This window comes from Anser anser (assembly GCF_964211835.1).
Source record: "Anser anser genome assembly, chromosome: 5".
Classification (NCBI taxonomy): Eukaryota; Metazoa; Chordata; class Aves; order Anseriformes; family Anatidae; genus Anser; species Anser anser.
Window position 1 is genome coordinate 13,745,999 of NC_139725.1, and position 16,924 is coordinate 13,762,922.

At 36.4% G+C, this 16,924-nt stretch overlaps 1 long non-coding RNA gene across 1 annotated transcript in view; it reads right to left on the reverse strand.

The window, feature by feature from the left end:
• Window positions 1-452: 452 nt before the first annotated feature.
• Window positions 453-16,924, reverse strand: part of LOC310901239 — a 30,378-nt gene continuing 13,906 nt past the window's right edge. The window contains exons 3-5 of the long non-coding RNA XR_014585650.1: window positions 9,269-9,419; window positions 6,197-6,314; window positions 453-1,262 (exon numbers count right to left, since the gene is read on the reverse strand). This is a non-coding gene — a long non-coding RNA (uncharacterized lncRNA). The remainder of the gene's footprint in view (window positions 1,263-6,196; window positions 6,315-9,268; window positions 9,420-16,924) is intronic.

Consider the following 16,924-nt stretch of genomic DNA (forward strand, 5'->3'; position numbering starts at 1 on the left):
GGCAGACAGCATGTTTATAGCTTTTCAGAATATAGCTTGCAACCCTCTGATGTTATAATACGGTATGTTTTGATGGAAAATTGGTCTGTATTTTTTATCCTCCTTAACACTCTCTATCAATATGTAAAATTTAATTAGTTTCGAAGTGAAAGATGCATTTATTTTTACATATTAATAAAAATATCAAAAGAGCTGCTATAATGTATGCAGAAAATAAATGTCATTATTAAATAAACCAGATATGAAAATTTGAGGCTAATATCAGCTGAATACTGAATGCAGACTGTCCTCCATGGCATTCATATTTACAAAAGATGAACAATCTTGTAAGACGAGGTTTGTGTTCTTATGTGAGTTATGAAGGGTGCTTATAGTAATTCAAAATAATGCATTAAACAAACTCGTATCAATCTTTTTTTCCAAGTGTTCTCTAAATTGACAACCACCATTCAGACTGCATGCATTTCTAGGCATTTCAACTTTCATTGCTATTGAGCTATATGCTCAAGCCTTATTTAAGTTATTATATAAATTACTGTTATCACTTTTGATGTGAGTATTTTGCTGGAATTTGCACTTTTGCATGAAGGCGTAAGGGAAAAAGGTGATCAAGTCAAGATGCAATTCTCTTTATGTACACAAGAATATACAAGGTCTTGTACACAGCAGAAAATAAAAATCAACAAATGAACACCAAAGTTCTCATTGACAAATTCTGAGTCCCTTTCAAACCACACTTAAAAATTCTCTCCTTAGATCTGTCTCAGAAGCACAGAAGTCATGTTCAGTTTTTTCACAAATGTACACCTCCGATTTGAGCATTACCTAACTAAAACCTTTCTGACATGGCACTGTAGTTTTAAGCAGGCTTTCACTTGTGTTTCATTAAAGCAAAAAGATGTATATAACTATCATCTACAATTACCTAAAGTGAAAGGTGATAATTAAAGCTTGGTTGGATCAAACCCTCAGCGACACAATGAGCACATTCTACCTTGAGATAATTTTCTTTGCAACCTACCCCAGCCACTATCAATCTTCTATAAAATTAAGTAAAAGAGATCTTCATAATATTTCCTAAAATTTTGTGGTAAGGTGTATTTACTGCCCTTAGAGTACCCCAGGCTTGCAGAAGCCAGTTTTATATCCAATGGTCATAGGAGGATTAATCAATGATGATATCAATGATTAAAGAATAATTCAGGTTGGAAGAGTTTTTAGGAGGTCAATGGTTTTTCACTGACACATCCTGCATGGGATATCTGCAAGAGAAAAATGGCAAAAATTGCACAACTGCATTTTGAAACGAATTTAAACAGTTTCACTCAAAACGAACACGAACAGTAGCCCAATTCCTGGTGTGATCCAAATTTAAATTGTAAAATTCCTATCATTTCTAATAAAATAAATGTCTCTCTTTTGACAGGATGAAAAGGTGGATCTCAAAGTAATTCAAAATATAATTTGTTTTGACAAAGTTGTAAATACTCAGCAGTGCGGTCCTTAATGTTCAGCTCTAGGTATCCAGAAAAACTGTGCACTGAAAAACCTGAAGCACTGAAGGAGAATCTACTGATAAAGGAATCTGATAGCAATTGAAACTAGAAATCACATTAAAGAGGTTTGGGATTTTAAGAGTGAGGATGGCACTACTAGAAAAGTGTTATAAAGATGCAAGAACTTGTTTCAAAGAAGCAGAGTGATAACATTTGAAAATGAATGAAAAACTAAAAGGGAAGGTCTTAGTGTAATCTGTCAGATAGTTACAGAGAAGTGGGATTAATTATTTTTGTTGAACCATTTGAACACAAAAAAAGGAGAATTATTAGCTCACTCATTATGCATACATGGGAAAGTGGGATATATTGATATTTCTATTTCCCTAATTGTTAAAAATAACAATGGCCCTGTTTATTGCCACCAGACGTGCTCTGTTCCTCTTGCTCGTATACAGGAAGACTCTGATCTTGTCCGTGAGGATGCTGACCTGCCTGTCCTGCTGTTGCCCTCTGCTCCCAGTTTGCCTTCCCTTGCAGAGCAGCCCTCTCTTGGTGCTACCTGTCATTTCCCTCCAACAGTGCACATAGGTTTATGGCAAAAATGGTAAAATATATATTCTTTATCATATTTCCACTGCTGCTTTTCACCAGCCTTTTTTCTTATCTTCTAACTTATTTATCTTTTAATTTATTTATCTTTTATTGTTTCCTTCTGCGTATTCCTCTGTGCCTCTCCTGCCTCGGCATCTCATGTTTTGTTTTTCTTGCTCTTGCAAAGTGATTCCCTGTCTTTCCTTCTCTTCTTTCTTTACCTCCTGGTTTTCTGAGTCTTTTTACACAGTACCCACCTTTCTCACAGTGTTCTTTCAGTCTTTCCAACTTTCTCTTTGCCAAATGCACTTAATTTTCTTCATTTAATAGAAGGTTTTTAATCTCTCTTTTCAGGCCTCATTTTCTGCTTTTATGCCCATATGTATCTGCCCTTTCATGTCAATCTGCCCTCTGACTATTGACAGCTGTACTGGGTGTGGCTTGGATGGAGTTAAATTTCTTTATAGCAGCCCATATGGTGCTGTGTTTTGGATTTGAGACTAAAACAGTGTTGATAACATACCAATGATTTAGTTGTTGCTGAACAGTTCTTGCACTGTGTCAAATCTTTCTCTTTTTCCCACAGCAGGAAAGGATGTGGGAAAAGGCTTTCTCTTTTTCCCACTTTCCACAGCAAGTAGTCTGGGGATGGGCAAGGATCTGGGAGAAGACACAGCTGGAATGCAAACTGACCCAAGAAATATTCCATGCCACGCTCAGGGGAGGGGGCTTCAAGGGAATTACCCATTGCTCAAAGACTGGCTGGGCATAACTCTACTTGTAGAACGTGCTGAGTGACTGCCTTTGCATCACTTGTTTTGCATGTATTTTTCTTCCTGTTTCCTTCACTTATTAAACTACCTCTATCTAGACTCATGTTCTCTTGCTTTTTCTTTTCTTACTCTCTCCCTGCTCCACTGTGCAGGAGGACTGAGCAAGCACCTGGAGATCAACCCACCATCACATCTCCTGATTTTTTATACTTAAGAGTCCCAGCTTCTGAAGTGGTATCATTATTTTAGAATCTTAAACTTCATTTTAAAAGAAGAAACAAAAGCAGAACTAACAAGCTTCTTGCCCATAATGTTACACAAAAAATCTTGAAAGAGTTTCTGTTTTTAAGAACTAACAAAAGGAGGTCTCTTTAGGATATTTTAGTGTTTGGAGTTAGCAGTGCTGCCCACTTCATCTGAACCTCTCTGCCCATTTGCAGTCTCTTCTGCCCCATACCTGAAACACATCTATTAAGTTCCACACGCTGACATATGTTTATACTGCAATTAAAGGAAGAAGCTGTTTTTTCTGCAATGCATGACCCTACTTCAGGAAACCCCTGATGACTTTACAAAAGCAGCACTGGAGGTAGCTAGAAGCAGTTTTAATCCTTTTCATTGTACTGCTGCTGTTGCTAATGGCTTCTGGCTGCTACTGTAAAGAATTATGCCTCCTTCAGGGGAGTTTTCAAGATAGATGAGGAGTGTTCTGGTGTCTTGTGGGAGGGTGGGTGGACAAGAAACAGGAAATAGGCCTCTGGCCTTTCTAATTATACAGCATACAGATGTTCCTGAGGTGGCCCATTCTGTTCCTTGCCTGTCTGTAACTGTTCTGATAATGAACACAGGAAAGTCGATCTGCTGGAACTTTCTGTTTAATTCCTGTCACACATAAGAGAAAAGAAAGAAGTCTGAAGCCCTGTTTAATGATCAATCCATGAAGGAAGTACATTGGTTCCTGGACTCTGGCAACTGAGTTCAGATTACAGCTTCAGACATACTCAGGAAACCAGCAGAAGATGGGTCTAAGTTCCATTTGCTTAATTGCATTCCTAAATTATATGTACTCCTGACTGGTGAGGTCTGGGATTCCAGTGAACAAAAATGATTCAAGAAATAACATTTGTCTTTACTGAATGTTCTTTACAGAATGTGTTCTACTGCTAGCAGCAGGATTTTACTTCTCTACTTCTAGCAGAGGAACTCTCTGCTAGAAGTACTGTACATGACATGTAAACAGACTCTCTGACTAGTCACAGTAATTAAAAAATCAGCAGATCCAGCAGGTCACCTTCAGCACCTTTATGTTCTCTGCAAACCAGAAGTACTTTTTCTGTTATTTTACATATTTACTCTCTACTTTTCAGTGAGAAATGCAATTTAGAGATATTATCTTACCAATCTTTCCCAGTTTAGCACAAACATGAACTTTAATGGATACATGATTTTTTAATGGAACTTTAATTATGGGTACACGAATATTTGCAGTTACATGCAGTTCCAAAGCTCTCTAGATTCCCTTAGAATGAAAACTTTTTGCAGGGTACAAGTGCTGATTGTTATCAATATCAAATTGCACAAACCCCACAGAAAAAAAAAAAAAAAGAAAAAAAAAGAGAAACCTTTTATTATTTTGTAAGCAAACACTCCTCTGTTTTTTTTGCCTAATTACATAATTATTCTCTCACTTATATAAGCTTTGTACAAGGAGTACTGAATGGGGCTACAGAAAGGTGATACCAACTAATTGCTAACAGTGTCATTTCATTGCTGCCTGTTTGTTAAAGTGCCAATTACACATCTCCTTTTTAATGTATTAAGACAAACAGTAATCATGCATTTACTGCTTTTATAACCCCAAAGGTAATTCAGCAGCAGCTTGAGGTATGTCTTCTGTACTCTGCAGCCACGCTGAGCTATGTGAAGAGTCCAGTGAATGGGAAGTTAACATACTAAAACTGCCTCACTAGAAGTCAAATAAAATGCTCACTTGATACACTTTAATCTCAACCATCTAGAAATGTTCAGCAAAAGGAAATATTAAGTGACAGCACAGCTTCAAACTGCACACCAGTAAGCAACACAATGCAATGTTTTTGCCATGTATTTTCCCTTTGTGGAAGAAGAGAGGAGAGAGACGGCTGTTTACAGGTAGACTATTAGAGTTCTTCCCATTAGATTACCGTGTGAAGGCTTTTTTGTCATTACTGTAAGTACCACATAGACAAGGATGACAACACTAACAGAGAGGCATTCAGACAACTGAATAAATTGGCATATTATGACCTCAGCCTGCAAAATTCCAGGTAGAATTGTATTTTTTGTATATTTTTTTTAAGTATTCAATTCAGGCAAAAGCAAAGTAATATAAACAATGTTTAGGGTTAAACAAAGATAAGAGAGAAGAACTAGGATTAATGAAAAAGATTAAGAAAAAAAATTTGGTTGAATATCAAGAAGAAATACTGACAGTGAAACTTATTGGATTGTGAAATATTCTCCTATGGAAAGCCTCAGTATCTTCTCTCTGAACCATTCTTACAATAGTCTAGGGAACAAGGCAGCACCGACCTCCAGAGGCCACGTTCACAATATCCTTGGTCTTCTTTGCTCACAGTACACACAGAAATGCCATCAGACTTTGCCTTGCTTTGGCATTTTGGTATATTTGGTTCTTCCACAGTTTGGAACCACAGAACTAACTACAGAAATAAAACTTATAATATGTTTACCAGTATTTCTCTGAGTTTGTGCAAGTTTCAGGGGTTCTGAGTAAGCAAAAATGTTCAGGTCAGTTCTATTTAGTCTAAGAAAATTCACTTGTTCTCAATGAAAATTATTTTCCTTATGTGGAAGTATTACAGATTTACAGATTATTGCAGTAATTTCCAAAGCCACTGTTTACCTCTGAGACTATAGTTACTAGTGGCTACTGATGTCAGTGGTGCTATTCAACAATGCACTGTGAACAGTACCTTTTACAGAAAATAAAGCAATGTTTAACTGAAACATACTGAAAAATGAAATTGAATTTTTATGAGCAATGTCCCAAAGATTACATTTAGGCCTACAATTAAAAAATCATGATGAGAATTACTGCTTTTTGTCTACATTTTTAAGCAAACTTCAGTTTCAAGACATCTATACCTTTCTAAGTCTAATCCATTCTCTGCTTTGGAAAAGTAGGGACTCGAGGTCATTTACTTTAAGACTAACACTGTTATTTTTATGATTACCACTTAAATTATCACTAGAGCTGTTATGTCCTGTTATTAGTACCATAAAGAAAACAATATTCAGATCATTAAGAGGCAAGATTTTATGAAGACCCACCATTTTATTCAGTATGTGTGACAACATTCTACCTGGTTCCTTAGACTTCTTGCAGAGATTGCTGGTTGATTCCAGGTGCTGCCTTGCTCATTTCTATCGCTGCAAGTTTTCTTAGTCCCTGTGACAAAAAAATATATATATATATAGCCAATTATTTCTCTGTTACAATCCTCTTCAAACATTTTGTCTGGGATTTCTATTGAGAATAATTGCACCAATAGCATTATCTTCTCTAGTCTATGAAATCCAGTAAGAATCAGCAATAATCATAATCACCATGGTGTTCAGAGGCTGCACATGGCCTCTGTGAGCACTATGCCATTGATTTTTACTGGACATGGCTAATCATCTGTTGGCTACTGTATGGTTATAGCTGCTAAGATCAAATGCAACAAACATTTGAGAACAGCAGCGTTAAGAGCATATTCTCAAGTGAACTTGTAAGGGGGAATATGCTTCTGAAGTTAAATGACTGACACAGGTTCTTTCCTGAAGTACAGATCTGTCCTAGATAAAAAGATCTTGGTGTGCTACAGTTCTACTTATGTGCTCTCCAAGATTTTCAAACTTCAAAGCACCATGTAAAAGCAGATCATTTATTCACCGATGTCTATAAGGAGGAGACATCAAATATAAATACATAACTATTTCCTCAAGAAGAAACCATGCCAAATCCCTGCAAATCTCTGTTCTTGATGGAGTTTTTCAAGACGTACGTGTGCAGAAGTGCAATGGAGCTATGAAAGGCAGTCACTAAATATCAGACTCTAATCTAATGAAGAAGACATTGAATATACCTCTCAATATCTGCTGGCAAGGCTTTTCCTGTTGCAATAACAGGTGGACTTTTTAATGATACCTGTCCACTTCAGTAATACTCAGAAGATGTAATATAAAGAGAGACAAAAGCACTTATAAAGCTGATTCTTTCTGTCGTGTCCTTAACTTGGAAAAATAATTTTCTAATTGTTTGTCATGTTTGATTATTTTATAATAATTCCTGTTTTGTAAATAAATAATTTTAATTTGTTTAGGATGCATGATCGAGTCAGCTATGCTTTTTCAATGTAACAGGAAATTCCTTGGGTGGTGTGAGTACAGACCACTCAATAATATTGAGTATAGGATATTAAAAGGACATGAATAAACAGAACAATAAGATCCTAGGTAACACTTACTTGCAGTCACTTCTACACTAAATTGAAGATATTCTCAATTTAATCTTAAATAAATTAGCTGGAGCACTGGGGACAGTCTAGTTCTGATATCGTACATCTATGTAATGGCTATAAAAACACCAAAGATGCTCAGCAAGTATTTGAGCAGTTTGAACCACGCTGAACAACATGTTGCCATGAACACTGGCATCAGAGTTGTCACACAGCCACTACAGTACATGTAGATTTCAAGAGTACATATGCACAAACACAATCAGTACTGCTAACAGAGTCACAGGTGGTCCCTTCAAATAACTTAGATTACGTGGCCCACTAAAATAGAAATAAAAATATATTGGGTAAAATCTTGCCAAGTTTTCAAACCAGCCAGTTGTCTGATCAAGGTTCAAGAGGGCTTGTCCAATTAAATATTCAAATGAAATAAGCAATTAGGTATGTACTGTATCTGTTGGTCTGTGTCTTGAGGCTGAAAGTATCCAATAATTTTAGGGGGAAAAAAAATAATATATATAACAATTCCGTAATGAAATCAGGAAAATATGCAACAAAGCATTTGAGAAAACAGCTGCAAAGAAACCAGAATCTAGTATTCAGCAGTGGGAGAAATATAACTCACAGAAATACTTAGCTTATATACCTGTAATAGCATCAAATATTGAAGTTAAAAAATTAATGTATACCACTGTTTCTTTCGTGTTAGTCAAAATCCAAAATGAAAAGCTTGCCAACTTTTTAACTAATGTCTGTTGTCTTTGTATCATGGTTCTGATTAGCAAATTTACATTCTAAGTCTCTGGCAGTCACCCTGAACTACTTTAAAAAAAAAAAAAAAGTTTTAATTTTACAGTGGCCCTTCTGATTAGAATAAATTATACTTATGGTGGTAATATGACCACAAGATGTCATTTCACAATTAGTGAAACACCTGCTAACGTCTGATATTTACTTTTCCATTTTTAATCACCTTTCCTTGTCTTTTCCTATCACAGCTGGAATTTTTCATCCTTCTCTGTTAATTAAATAGCATCTTTCTATAGGTAGATTCTTAATTATCCAATAATTCCTAGCCCAAAACAAACACAATGAAGGGTGAAGTTAAAAATGACCATCAAACTATTCATACTGCGTCTGTTTTCACTTAGAGAACAAAGCAAGGGCAAAGAGGCAAATAGATAAGGAGCGGAATGTCCATGGAATAAGTAAGTTAAAGAAATGGAGGAGAATTAATAAAATAAGTAATACCAATAAATCCCCCAAAAAAGTGCTTATTCCCTTTTCTTCTTCCCTCCTCCTACCCCTTTTGTCAAAGGACGGTTGCTTGGCTTAATCTATTGGAAGATCTATGATTTATTATCATTTTAATCACAAGGATACTACACTGTGTACTCCCCTTGCCACAGAGATAAAGAAGATGGGTTTTGATGCTTTACTACAAGTACTTCTATTGATGACATCAAAAGGAGTTACAATTCTGCAAACAAGGAATATCATATACTAAAACATGCAGAAGTAAAATTAGTGTATTTATAAACTCATGTAAAATGAAAATAATAGCAGGCAAAGGGATTTTCTTCTTACAGAGAAAGAGAGATTCATCCTTACAGATGGGATACCAGGCCTTTGTAGCTCTAGCGGCTGGTTACTAAAGCTGATCAGAGGTACACAGTTAACTAGTTCTTGATAATGACCTCTTCTGAATTTCTCTCTCTCTCAGAGTAGGGATGTTATCCAGAGGGTAAAATTTACTCTACCCAGTAGTAATTGGGGAAGTTGCAATTTGCAGCAGCAAATTAGAATTAAACTAAGCAAGAATGAACCTAACTTTCCTATGCTGATAAACCTTTAAAATAGCTTTGGACATATTGTTACTCAGCATTATAGAAAAACAAGTCACCTTTAGGCTCAGCTCCATTTTTGTATTTCTTTTCCATTTGCATGTTCCATTCTGTGTTCCCTGTTCTGATCATGCATCAGTCCTCTTATCTTTTTTTCTCTTTTTGCTTTTTATTTCCCTTACTTTCCATCAGCTAAATGAGGCAAGAGTTCTGTAGAAATGAAAAAAATAAAAAAAAACATGGTCATGTTAGTAAAATCTACGCTTGACAGCATACGTTATTTATATCTATATCATAATGTATATGCACTGATGATAAATCAAGCTTTCATATCCTGCTTGAACTGTCAAGTTTCTTCACATTTGAGGACTTGCCTTTGAAACTGTAAGGTTATTTCAAAATCATTTTTTAAAAATTAATACTGAAGAGTCAGAAAGATAGATGCATATAAAAATGTAGAGAGATATAACCCACTCATCAAAATAAGGAACAAGAGATTCATGGTTTTCAGTCACTATTGGAGTCAATTTGCAGGTCTGGAAAGAGAACACTGTGCCACTTCACAATGGATTTACAACCAAAATGTCACCCTTTCAATAACCAGGACTAAAAATCTCCCTTTTAGTGAACACACATTTTGAATATACTACGTGGGCTATTTAAATACATCAAGTGCACAGTATCCGACCTATCAGCCCAAGTGTTTGACATCTCCGATTCAGATCAGATATTTTGGGAATATGTATGAATATCTAAAATGTTGTCATTCTGCTCTTTACTGAGATTTCTTTGAGCAATTGCTCTATAAACATTTTAAACCAAACAGGAACTTAGTGTCTGTGCAAGTCTGTCCTACATCCTTCCTATAATTGTACATAGTTCTTTAAGAAAATTGTTGCCAGGAATGCTCACCTGCCTCCTAAATCTGAAAAAGGACATTTCAGATTCTGTCTGCTGTATATAACTGCCTTCAAAGGCAGAGCCAAGGAACTGCAGCTCTGGATGATTCTTTCACTGCTGACACAAAGGCACTTCAGGTTTCTCATACAGTATTCTGAATGTTCATTTAGAAAGAAGCTTTTGCTTGCTACAATCCAAGTTAACATATCTTCAGATGAAGGAAAGCTGTCAAAAGCCAATTCACTTTTTAACAGTCAATAGCCAAAATAAGGTCAGTGACTTAGAAACATAAGACATTTCTTGTTGCATCCAAGAAACTGAAGTGTGCCTTCCTTGCCAGTCAGTCTCTCTTGACAATTTTAATGCTCAGTCCAACAGTTTTTCGCAATCTTGTTATTTCCATTGCAAGCAAAATACTGGAGGAGATACTTTCAGACACTAGGATAGTTATGCTGCATATAGTTTTCTCCAAAGATACGATTATAGTCCTGAGTCTCTATGTGATTCCTTTATAAAAGGTTTCTGGTAATACAGTGATGTCATGGTAATCCTTACATGAAATCTTTTAAGGTCCAAGTTACTGTTTCATGACTATCTCAAAGTTGTCTAGCTAATGTTAGATCTCCAGCTAGAGTATCAGATATAATACCTTACAAACACAGAGTAAAAGAAAACTTATCTCAAAACATCCTACTTAGTAAAATAAACAAACCAGTTAAAAGTATAGTATTTCCATGATTTCTTAGAATATATTTTGGCTAGTTTCAAATAATGTAAGAAAGGATGGTAATTGCCAAAGGGAGAATTGCTGAAATAGTGAGATACATCATTCTTTTTCAGATACTTGATAATACAGCAACGATAGTTCCAAGGAATAAAGTTGTATCAGGTAACAGAATCTATAAAACCTAATACCTTGTAGCTTCCTACATTTCTTACTTATCATAAAAATCATATGCAAAGACTACTTAGACTGGCAGAGTAAGGTAGGATGTGAACTCAGTAGTGTAAACAGTATCAGTAGAAGACAAAACTGGATAAATTCCAACTGCTTCCCTAAAGGGTAGCCAAAAGGAAATTAATGATATTAAAAAGGAATCAAATTTTCTAAACTAATTTCTATGTACGGCACATCCCATTTAACGCTACTAAAGAGCAGCTACCTCTGAGGCAGCTGGTGTTCACACCGCTGTTCCAAGCAGGGACCAAAGACACTTTTGGCTATAAACTGCAGCAAATTCCACCGAGATTATGAAGGGACACGGAGCATGTTTCAAGTGATTTTTCAAAAAGCTGCAACATTTTAGCAATGAAGAGTCCTTGGTTATTAAAATCTTAACAAGAAAAGCAACATAGGGCATTGTAAATTCTGATTTCTTTTCCAACAGTAAACTATCTTTGAATTACTAGTAAGTTAAGACTAAACAGATAAAATCACAGAATCACTGAATCATAGAATGGCCTGGGTTGAAACGGACCTTAAATATCATCTAGTTTCAACCCCCCTGCTCTGGGCAGGGTTGCCAACCACCAGAGCAGGCTGCCCAGGGTCACATCCATCCTGGATGAGAAATACATGTCTGATTTTTTCACTGCACACCAAATATTTCATCAACAAATAGTTCTGGTAAAGTGGATGCTGTATATGCATCCACATGCTCTTTTCAGAGTAAGCATAGCTTTTTAAAAATCTGGAGAATCTGATAAAGTACGTGCAAGTACCAACCTGCCTCTTTCTCACATCTCAGAACTGGAGCGCATGCCTCCGGAGATAAGTTTTTTTCTCCATTGATACTGCAAGCATTTTGCAGTTTACTAACAACGGGCAGTTCAAGTGTAGAAAGCATTGCAGCTTGTACTGAGATGAATACACAAATCTAAATTTCAGGAACAGTTTGTTGTTTTTCTAATGTGCAGCATGAAAAGTGGCATAACATCAGAAGATTACTCTTGTTTTTTCATTTTTGAGATACATGTCTTCTGTTGTAATAAAAAGCACATTCGTTCCATCAGAAAAACTCTGAATATTCTGCCAAAACAAAATGAATGAGGCTACATGAAGAATTATTTTCCTGAGTAAGCTTCCCTTACCGGTGCAATTTGATAAATATATATATTGATAGATAGATATTGATAAATACCCACTGTATTGCTGAAATAAGTGTTTTGTTTTTATTTTTTTTATTTTTTTAAAAAAAGGATTACTTTTGACATAACATTCTCCACTGCTGCTAAAATACTTTCTATACTACCTCGCATGCCTCACCTGAGTAGCCTGTATTAGAGGCCAGACTGCAATGAAGGCAGGTCTTTTCTTGATTGAAAGTTAAAGCAAGCACTGTGTCTACACCAACTCAATTAGCATATGTAGCTGTTTCAGAGATGGATGCCAATAACTTGGCTATCTTATGTGCAAGTTTCACAGAAAACCAAATCTGTATAGCTGAATTCAGAATTCTTCACATAAACATGGATTTTCTGTGGCTCTGAAGTTAAAATCTCCCAGGAACTGATGCAGCTTTTCAGACCAGAATATTCTTGCAATAATCTTTTCAGACTTTGTCTAGCATGGACCACTGCACTTTATCAACTGATTCCTCTATAAAACCTATATCCTCCAGCAGAACTGTATATATTTTCTCTGAATAGATCTTGTCTTGATTTAAAGACTTCAAGGAGACGATTTTACCACATTCATAAAGAAGTTGTTGCAACAGTTAAAGTACCTCTTTATTAAAAAATTGAGTCTAATTTCTGTCTTCAATATAGGTTTGTGTGGTAGATTTAAGAGCCCTCTTATACCAAGATATCATACATATACAATGCAGACAAGTCACCTCTAATGCATTCAATTAATTTTGTCACTTTCTATAATAGCAACAGCAAACTACATATGTTGGATATTCCACTGTTGATAGATTACACAACAGATTTTTGCCTCCTTTGGGTTACTTTGTATAATCCTGATTCAGGTCAGCCACTGCTTTGCAAAATAGTACTTCTTCCAGCAGTATGTCCTGTATTCTTGGCTCCAGGAGTTACTGTCTCCCATTCGGTTGTATTAATTTGTGAGCTCAAGAAGACCTTATAAATAAGGTGATTTAGAGAACTGCAGAATTTCCCTGTCCCTGCAACTTGGTGTGTCAGAATCTTCTTCCATCACCTGTAACCTTTTATAGCAGTGAATGTATTTCTATTTTTATTCTAGCTCTCTAGCTAACATGCAAAGCATCTATCAATTTTAAAAATAAAGCTAGATTGAAATTAGTCTTATTAAATAAGTCTTCCTCAGCCATTGTGACTGAGGCACTGTGATTTCTTCATACAGTGATTTCTTCAATTCTACATGACATCTAATTAGGACTCAGTTATAAATAAATACTGAACTGTTTTACATATATTCTTGTTTAGATTACCATCCTTTGAGACCTGTCTGTATTACTGCTTCTCTGACCTACTTCTATCAAAATGATTCAGGCTAGCATAAACATGTTTAACATTGGATCCCTCAAATCAAACTAGGTTGGGGTGCAAATTCACATATGGATTTGGTGGCAAATCTGAAGGGATTGTAGTCTCTTGTAGCATGGGAAAGGTTGTGGTAGGCAACAGCAGTCTGCAACAGCCCCAGCTGTAACCACGTCAGCTTACGACTCCTCCTCACTGCAGGTAGGCCACTCCATCTGATTCTCCTGGTTTAGATTTGTTCTTATTATTTATAGGAATGACTTTATTCCAGTAAGTGTATGCCAGATCAGGTCATGTAGCACTCTAACAAGATAAAGCCATTATAAGATACAGAGCTGGCACAAGCACTGTTGTGTTCTGGCCAAATCGAGGTAAAATTTATACTGCCAGACAGCTTGGCAGTTGTTTACTGATGAAGCATTAATAAGCAACTTCAGATTTTATGCTGCCACAGAAATATTACATTTCCAAGCTTTTGTAATTCAATGGCAAAAAAGGTGCTAACATCACTCCTGTTTAAAAGTTTGAGCAGCATGTAGACTACCTGCAGTTCAGCCCATCCTTCATCTGGCAGTAGGAATGTCTCCTGCTCAACCACGAACATTCAAACTTTATATTTACAATTTCTACAGAACTAATACATACTGCTGACTGAAGACTTTGCAGCATAATGTAAAACAAGAAACACAAGTTAAGATGCATTGCATTGATCATCCATATAAATCTGGAGAATACTGTACTAATCAAATTCTCTTTATTGAAGTATACAGTTCCATCCTTACATTTACTTGAACTGTGTCCAGAAATTAACAATGAATTCTGCAATTATCAGGTCTTATGTTTTAAAATTTGTCTAATATTTTTGAGTATTGAAAAGTATTGAAATAAAATTAATAGCAGGAATAGGTTTTAATAGGTTTTAGAGAAATGTCTTCAGCTTTCAATTTGTGCAAATGGAACATTCCTTCAGAAATAAAGAGAAATTTAGGATTCATTCAAAATGTACAGCAAGAGAAAAAATAGTGGAAATGATGATGGGGAACAATTTTTCATTAATCAGGGCAGAACTGGTTAATTAGGTAGGTCTCACTTTTCCCTGGTGTCTATGATAAAGGTTGCATTTGTAGTGAACAGAAAGTCTGGGGACAGAATACCTCTAGAAACATCTGAGGACATCACCTAGAGAATGGAGAGAGAGTTTGCATTCTCCATCTTCTAGAGTTTATAGAGATTTTCTCTCTTTTCTTCTGGCTATCCCTGTCTTCAGTGATTCCTCTCAGTAAGGTTTCCTATGGTACAGAAATAGACTGCTTTACAGTGACTGTCTTTCTCTTTGAATGTAGGGTAGGGAAGATCAAGAACTTTCCCCAGCTTGTTCTTTCCCTTTCATGGTCTGTTCTGTCCCTCTCAGCCCCCAGATTCCGAGATCTGAAACAATAGCGTAACAGGATCGTGTGTCTTTCTCTCATACACTCTGGACTAGCTACTGGGCAAAGCACAACATAGTGGACCTCTCCCTTTGTTTCTCCAACAGCTATTACTACAGCACACTACGCCCTGCAGGAAATCCAGCAGAAACATGACCAAAAAATTGTAAATAAATGGAGAATCCTCTTAAAGGCAAAGGGAAACAATAAATGTCACAGAAAACCTGCATGGGGCTGAATTACTTCCATTCAGAAGTCTCTCCTGTGAAATCAGGTTGTCTAACTCTTGGTTTGTGTGTCGGACATTTTTAAATGGTAGAATATTCACACAGGTTTCCAAAGAGATACCTCTTGACAGCTTTAAATGGGATGAAATGTGAGATAGCTGTGTTAGCAAGTAATTAGAGTCCTTATTGCTTGTCTTCTAGAAAAACCTGGGCATCATTAAAGAGAGATAACAAAGCAGATATGTGTTATTGTTTAAAGAAACTTAAAATACAGGAATCAGTGAATCTCTGCTATGAGAAGAAAACACTGAGTGGCAGAGTCACTACTCAGGTTTCCTGAGTGCTCTCGCTGAATAATTCACATTTGGTGCAGTCACAACCTTTTCCTCTCTCAGAAGACTTGCACAGGCTGCAAACAATCCCACTACCTAAAAGATTCTTGACATCTTGAAATGGAAAGGAAATCAATGCACTCAGATAACACGTGATATTACAAGGTACAAGTGTCATAGACTTGATAAGTTCATTATTGGCACAAGATCCAGTAAAACTTTTACTAAAGTTATCATGAGTACTGACTTTCCAGCTGACACTATTACAAGTACCCGGGGTGTTTTAAATTTGTCCTACTGCTGCTAGTAGTGAAGGATTAAGGGAATTAAGCTTCCTCAAGTTACATGTGCGCACGTAGTACGAAGTAGAACACTCAGTTTCTCCTGTCCCCTAAGGCTTTTAATGGCACTCCAACTGTATCAGAATGCAACTGAGAAATGCTTCGCATGGACATATTCTTCCTGTGAATCCCCTAGTTTGTTTCATGGACCTCTCAAATCAAATCACCCTTCCTTCCTATTCCCACCTTTCAGGTATTCTCTTTCAGAACTTTCCCATCAGTAGCAAAATTTTCTCCTTTTGTTCCTATTCTCTTAAGACAAGTTTATTTTAAGAAAACTATTAACTGGAGTTGCAAGGTTTTGAAATTAAGTATTTGTTAATCACAAATTTGATCAAGATAGACTTGTTGCACTATATTTTTGATAGATATCTTTTCAAAGCAGTGTTCATCATCAAAGCATGGTATTATCTACAACACTGATGTAGGAAGTGTTGAGCAAGCAGAACTGCAATCCAGTATTATAACCAGATTTATGTTAGGCATGAAAAGACAAGGAGGAGCTCAGACGCAGTGCAAGTTCATCTGTGGATGGAGAAAGTTATAGGATTCTTAGTGCTCACCTCTTGAGAAGATGACAAAATTCCTAAATGCCAAATATCTGGTAACCTGCTACAATGGCAAATGGCATAAACACGCATGGCGCACAGATTGTCTGAGGACATCCATGACAATTATTGTCCCTTGAGTTCACCTTGGCTGAACTGGAAGAGTTCAAGGAGATGGCAAGTTACAGTGACAAGATTTCAAGGACATTATAGAATTTCAGGCTAGCAGCCACGTGATCCTAAAAAGGTGGAAAATCTCTTGGCAGAAAGCTATCAAGCAAGAAAGGGGTCAAAACAGGCAGAAATGCCCAGCACAACAGTTCTCTTGCATTAATGATACCAAATGATACCACAAAAGCTGAGATCTCTGCTAATGGTTGGATGAAGCCTGTGGCACTTGCAGACACACTTGTCAAGGAAAACAGACGGCTGTTTTGTGATGACAGTCACAAATGTGTGGCACTTCCTCTCA